Source organism: Chiloscyllium punctatum, unplaced genomic scaffold, assembly GCF_047496795.1.
Source record: "Chiloscyllium punctatum isolate Juve2018m unplaced genomic scaffold, sChiPun1.3 scaffold_1154, whole genome shotgun sequence".
Lineage (NCBI taxonomy): Eukaryota > Metazoa > Chordata > Chondrichthyes > Orectolobiformes > Hemiscylliidae > Chiloscyllium > Chiloscyllium punctatum.
In genome coordinates, this window is record NW_027310888.1 from 25001 (window position 1) to 32494 (window position 7494).

Here is a 7494-nt window from a genome sequence, read left to right on the forward strand (position 1 = left end):
CACCACGCTCGCAGGTCCGGGTTGGAATCCTGGGTGACGAGCACCGCAGGGCGGCAGAGCCATCGCACTTAGCCGGGTGGCAGAGGAGGACCAGACTATTCACATATAGCGGCCCAACGACTCCCAGAGCCGGTCGTGCGGCGCGCGAGGTCTGCTCTCTTCACAAGAGGCTTTATTAGGGAGTGCTAAGGCAAGGTTCTGTGCCCTCCACCCTCATCGCAACACCCATGGGAGCCTCCGGTCGTCAATAGACCGCCGCACCGGCCTCTGACTGACTCTCAGAATGGACGGAAAGAGCCGGGTAAGCCTTTCAAAAGATTCGACCACGTGCCGAAAACTTTAGACTTCCGTGAGCTCTCCGGCTTGCACCGAGACCCGAAGTCGACGTGCTAAGCACCACGGGACCCCTTTCGCCTGCAGGTCCCGAGCCGCCTTTATTTGCTGTTACGAGCATCGTGTGCCCCATACCTGCGTGACAAGCACCGCAGGGCGGCAGAGCCATCGCACTTAGCCGGGTGGCAGAGGAGGACCAGACTATTCACAGATAGCGGCCCAACGACTCCCAGAGCCGGTCGTGCGGCGCGCGAGGTCTGCTCTCTTCACAAGAGGCTTTATTAGGGAGTGCTAAGGCAAGGTTCTGTGCCCTCCACCCTCATCGCAACACCCATGGGAGCCTCCGGTCGTCAATAGACCGCCGCACCGGCCTCTGACTGACTCTCAGAATGGACGGAAAGAGCCGGGTAAGCCTTTCAAAAGATTCGACCACGTGCCGAAAACTTTAGACTTCCGTGAGCTCTCCGGCTTGCACCGAGACCCGAAGTCGACGTGCTAAGCACCACGGGACCCCTTTCGCCTGCAGGTCCCGAGCCGCCTTTATTTGCTGTTACGAGCATCGTGTGCCCCATACCTGCGTGACAAGCACCGCAGGGCGGCAGAGCCATCGCACTTGGCCGGGTGGCAGAGGAGGACCCGACTATTCACAGATAGCGGCCCAACGACTCCCAGAGCCGGTCGTGCGGTGCGCGAGGTCTGCTCTCTTCACAAGAGGCTTTATTAGGGAGTGCTAAGGCAAGGTTCTGTGCCCTCCACCCTCATCGCAACACCCATGGGAGCCTCCGGTCGTCAATAGACCGCCGCACCGGCCTCTGACTGACTCTCAGAATGGACGGAAAGAGCCGGGTAAGCCTTTCAAAAGATTCGACCACGTGCCGAAAACTTTAGACTTCCGTGAGCTCTCCGGCTTGCACCGAGACCCGAAGTCGACGTGCGAAGCACCACGGGACCCCTTTCGCCTGCAGGTCCCGAGCCGCCTTTATTTGCTGTTACGAGCATCGTGTGCCCCATACCTGCGTGACGAGCACCGCAGGGCGGCAGAGCCATCGCACTTGGCCGGGTGGCAGAGGAGGACCAGACTATTCACAGATAGCGGCCCAACGACTCCCAGAGCCGGTCGTGCGGCGCGCGAGGTCTGCTCTCTTCACAAGAGGCTTTATTAGGGAGTGCTAAGGCAAGGTTCTGTGCCCTCCACCCTCATCGCAACACCCATGGGAGCCTCCGGTCGTCAATAGACCGCCGCACCGGCCTCTGACTGACTCTCAGAATGGACGGAAAGAGCCGGGTAAGCCTTTCAAAAGATTCGACCACGTGCCGAAAACTTTAGACTTCCGTGAGCTCTCCGGCTTGCACCGAGACCCGAAGTCGACGTGCTAAGCACCACGGGACCCCTTTCGCCTGCAGGTCCCGAGCCGCCTTTATTTGCTGTTACGAGCATCGTGTGCCCCATACCTGCGTGACGAGCACCGCAGGGCGGCAGAGCCATCGCACTTGGCCGGGTGGCAGAGGAGGACCAGACTATTCACAGATAGCGGCCCAACGACTCCCAGAGCCGGTCGTGCGGCGCGCGAGGTCTGCTCTCTTCACAAGAGGCTTTATTAGGGAGTGCTAAGGCAAGGTTCTGTGCCCTCCACCCTCATCGCAACACCCATGGGAGCCTCCGGTCGTCAATAGACCGCCGCACCGGCCTCTGACTGACTCTCAGAATGGACGGAAAGAGCCGGGTAAGCCTTTCAAAAGATTCGACCACGTGCCGAAAACTTTAGACTTCCGTGAGCTCTCCGGCTTGCACCGAGACCCGAAGTCGACGTGCTAAGCACCACGGGACCCCTTTCGCCTGCAGGTCCCGAGCCGCCTTTATTTGCTGTTACGAGCATCGTGTGCCCCATACCTGCGTGACGAGCACCGCAGGGCGGCAGAGCCATCGCACTTGGCCGGGTGGCAGAGGAGGACCAGACTATTCACAGATAGCGGCCCAACGACTCCCAGAGCCGGTCGTGCGGCGCGCGAGGTCTGCTCTCATCACAAGAGGCTTTAGGGAGTGCTCAGGCAAGGGTCAGCCCGCAGCCTTCCTGGCAACACCCAGGGGAACCAGGCCACTCGCGTCTCTCGCCTTCATTTTCGACACGAGCGCCTGCGGAGGGCCACCACCCCCTCCGATTGTCAAGAGACCTCCGCACCGGCCTCTGACTTACTCTCAGAATGGACGGAAAGAGCCGGGTAAGCCTTTGAAAAGATTCGACCACGTGCCGAAAACTTTAGACTTCCGTGAGCTCTCCGGCTTGCACCGAGACCCGAAGTCGACGTGCTTAGCACCACGGGACCCCTTTCGCCTGCAGGTCCCGAGCCGCCTTTTATTTTTGTTACGAGTATCGTGTTCCCCAAACCTGGGTGACGAGCACCGCAGGGCGGCAGAGCCATCGCGCTTGTCCGGGTGGCAGAGGAGGACCAGACTATTCACAAATAGCGGCCCAACGACTCCCAGAGCCGGTCGTGCGGCAGGCGAGGTCTGCTCTCATCACAAGAGGCTTTAGGGAGTGCTCAGGCAACGGTCAGCCCGCAGCCTTCTTGGCAACACCCAAGGGAACCAGGCCACTCGCGTCTCTCGCCTTCATTTTGGACACGAGCGCCTGTGGAGGGACGGCCGGAGTCAACGTGGGGTTTGCCCGCCCTCCAATAGTGTCAAAAGACCGCCGCACAAGTCTCTGACTGACTCTTAGAACAGACAGAAAGAGTTTGTCAAATCTGTCAAAAAATTGACAAAGTGTCAAAAATTCGACTTCCAAGAGCTCTCCGGCATGCACTCATACCTGTCATTAAAGTGCTATGCCCGTGGAACCGTTTTTCGGATGCCTTTCAGAACGGTCCCGCGCCGCCATTTTGTTCTAAAAATCGTGTTCCCATATATCTCCGGGTACCCCGCCAACCTCACTGCGGAAAAACTACAAGTGGCACTGAATGGGTCTGAATTCCAAATTTGACTGCATCGGTCTGGAACTCGGTCCGGTCAAAACCGTTTGGATTTTTCTCGGTCCGGACTTCCGCGACAGACAAAGTTAAAGTTTTCGGGCTGCAGGCACAAAACGACAGCTGGCCATTTGCCGGGCTCAATTCACCCAATTCCTCCGGCACTTCGGAGCACATGTTCGGTGTAAGTTTGCGAATCTTTCCCGATGCTGCAGCATTTTCCTCCGCTGACACTTAGAATATTTTTCACACTTTGCTGAAAATTTTTCTAAGTGTTTTTTTCCAAGTTTTCCTGGTTACTGATTTCTTCTTTTTAAACATTTTTCTAAGTTTTTCTGGTTACTGATTTCTTCTTTTTAAACATTTTTCGCAGTTTGTCTGGTTACTGATTTCTTCTTTTTAAACATTTTTCGCCGTTTTTCTGGTTACTGATTTCTTCTTTTTAAACATTTTTCGCCGTTTTTCTGGTTACTCATTTCTTCTTTTTAAACATTTTTCTAAGTTTTTCTGGTTACTGATTTCTTCTTTTTAAACATTTTTCTAAGTTTTTCTGGTTACTCATTTCTTCTTTTTAAACATTTTTCTAAGTTTTTCTGGTTACTCACTTCTTCTTTTTAAACATTTTTCTAAGTTTTTCTGGTTACTGATTTCTTCTTTTTAAACATTTTTCGCCGTTTTTCTGGTTACTGATTTCTTCTTTTTAAACATTTTTCTAAGTTTTTCTGGTTACTCATTTCTTCTTTTTAAACATTTTTCGCCGTTTTTCTGGTTACTGATTTCTTCTTTTTAAACATTTTTCTAAGTTTTTCTGGTTACTGATTTCTTCTTTTTAAACATTTTTCTAAGTTTTCCTGGTTACTCATTTCTTCTTTTTAAACATTTTTCTAAGTTTTCCTGGTTACTCATTTCTTCTTTTTAAACATTTTTCTAAGTTTTCCTGGTTACTGATTTCTTCTTTTTAAACATTTTTCGCAGTTTTTCTGGTTACTGATTTCTTCTTTTTAAACATTTTTCTAAGTTTTTCTGGTTACTGATTTCTTCTTTTTAAACATTTTTCTAAGTTTTTCTGGTTACTCACTTCTTCTTTTTAAACATTTTTCTAAGTTTTTCTGGTTACTCACTTCTTCTTTTGAAACATTTTTCTAAGTTTTTCTGGTTACTGATTTCTTCTTCTTTTAAACATTTTTCGCAGTTTGTCTGGTTACTGATTTCTTCTTTTTAAACATTTTTCGCCGTTTTTCTGGTTACTGATTTCTTCTTTTTAAACATTTTTCTAAGTTTTTCTGGTTACTCACTTCTTCTTTTTAAACATTTTTCTAAGTTTTTCTGGTTACTGATTTCTTCTTTTTAAACATTTTTCGCAGTTTTTCTGGTTACTGATTTCTTCTTTTTAAACATTTTTCTAAGTTTTTCTGGTTACTGATTTCTTCTTTTTAAACATTTTTCTAAGTTTTTCTGGTTACTCACTTCTTCTTTTTAAACATTTTTCTAAGTTTTCCTGGTTACTGATTTCTTCTTTTTAAACATTTTTCGCAGTTTTTCTGGTTACTGATTTCTTCTTTTTAAACATTTTTCTAAGTTTTTCTGGTTACTGATTTCTTCTTTTTAAACATTTTTCTAAGTTTTTCTGGTTACTCACTTCTTCTTTTTAAACATTTTTCTAAGTTTTCCTGGTTACTGATTTCTTCTTTTTAAACATTTTTCGCAGTTTGTCTGGTTACTGATTTCTTCTTTTTAAACATTTTTCGCAGTTTTTCTGGTTACTGATTTCTTCTTTTTAAACATTTTTCTAAGTTTTTCTGGTTACTGATTTCTTCTTTTTAAACATTTTTCTAAGTTTTTCTGGTTACTGATTTCTTCTTTTTAAACATTTTTCTAAGTTTTTCTGGTTACTCACTTCTTCTTTTTAAACATTTTTCTAAGTTTTTCTGGTTACTCACTTCTTCTTTTGAAACATTTTTCTAAGTTTTTCTGGTTACTGATTTCTTCTTTTTAAACATTTTTCGCAGTTTGTCTGGTTACTGATTTCTTCTTTTTAAACATTTTTCGCCGTTTTTCTGGTTACTGATTTCTTCTTTTTAAACATTTTTCTAAGTTTTTCTGGTTACTCACTTCTTCTTTTTAAACATTTTTCTAAGTTTTTCTGGTTACTGATTTCTTCTTTTTAAACATTTTTCGCAGTTTTTCTGGTTACTGATTTCTTCTTTTTAAACATTTTTCTAAGTTTTTCTGGTTACTGATTTCTTCTTTTTAAACATTTTTCTAAGTTTTTCTGGTTACTCACTTCTTCTTTTTAAACATTTTTCTAAGTTTTCCTGGTTACTGATTTCTTCTTTTTAAACATTTTTCGCAGTTTGTCTGGTTACTGATTTCTTCTTTTTAAACATTTTTCGCAGTTTTTCTGGTTACTGATTTCTTCTTTTTAAACATTTTTCTAAGTTTTTCTGGTTACTGATTTCTTCTTTTTAAACATTTTTCTAAGTTTTTCTGGTTACTCACTTCTTCTTTTTAAACATTTTTCTAAGTTTTTCTGGTTACTCACTTCTTCTTTTGAAACATTTTTCTAAGTTTTTCTGGTTACTGATTTCTTCTTTTTAAACATTTTTCGCAGTTTGTCTGGTTACTGATTTCTTCTTTTTAAACATTTTTCGCCGTTTTTCTGGTTACTGATTTCTTCTTTTTAAACATTTTTCTAAGTTTTTCTGGTTACTCACTTCTTCTTTTTAAACATTTTTCTAAGTTTTTCTGGTTACTGATTTCTTCTTTTTAAACATTTTTCGCAGTTTTTCTGGTTACTGATTTCTTCTTTTTAAACATTTTTCTAAGTTTTTCTGGTTACTGATTTCTTCTTTTTAAACATTTTTCTAAGTTTTTCTGGTTACTGACTTCTTCTTTTTAAACATTTTTCTAAGTTTTCCTGGTTACTGATTTCTTCTTTTTAAACATTTTTCGCAGTTTGTCTGGTTACTGATTTCTTCTTTTTAAACATTTTTCGCAGTTTTTCTGGTTACTGATTTCTTCTTTTTAAACATTTTTCTAAGTTTTTCTGGTTACTGATTTCTTCTTTTTAAACATTTTTCTAAGTTTTTCTGGTTACTCACTTCTTCTTTTTAAACATTTTTCTAAGTTTTTCTGGTTACTCACTTCTTCTTTTGAAACATTTTTCTAAGTTTTTCTGGTTACTGATTTCTTCTTTTTAAACATTTTTCTAAGTTTTTCTGGTTACTGATTTCTTCTTTTTAAACATTTTTCGCAGTTTGTCTGGTTACTGATTTCTTCTTTTTAAACATTTTTCGCCGTTTTTCTGGTTACTGATTTCTTCTTTTTAAACATTTTTCTAAGTTTTTCTGGTTACTCACTTCTTCTTTTTAAACATTTTTCTAAGTTTTTCTGGTTACTGATTTCTTCTTTTTAAACATTTTTCGCAGTTTTTCTGGTTACTGATTTCTTCTTTTTAAACATTTTTCTAAGTTTTTCTGGTTACTGATTTCTTCTTTTTAAACATTTTTCTAAGTTTTTCTGGTTACTCACTTCTTCTTTTTAAACATTTTTCTAAGTTTTCCTGGTTACTGATTTCTTCTTTTTAAACATTTTTCGCAGTTTGTCTGGTTACTGATTTCTTCTTTTTAAACATTTTTCGCAGTTTTTCTGGTTACTGATTTCTTCTTTTTAAACATTTTTCTAAGTTTTTCTGGTTACTCACTTCTTCTTTTATAACATTTTTCTAAGTTTTCCTGGTTACTGATTTCTTCTTTTTAAACATTTTTCTAAGTTTTCCTGGTTACTGATTTCTTCTTTTTAAACATTTTTCTAAGTTTTTCTGGTTACTCATTTCTTCTTTTTAAACATTTTTCGCAGTTTTTCTGGTTACTGATTTCTTCTTTTTAAACATTTTCCTAAGTTTTCCTGGTTACTGATTTCTTCTTTTTAAACATTTTTCTAAGTTTTCCTGGTTACTCATTTCTTCTTTTTGATCATTTTTCTAAGTTTTCCTGGTTACTGATTTCTTCGTTTTGAACATTTTTCTAAGTTTTCCTGGTTACTCACTTCTTCTTTTCAAACATTTTTCTTCGTTTTTCTGTTTACTCATTTAGCACTTTCAGGCACTTTCCGATCATTTCCTCGTTCCCGATTTCACCCTTTAAAACGCTTTCGGGCATTTCCCTAAGTTTTGCGGTTCACTCGTTTGGGACT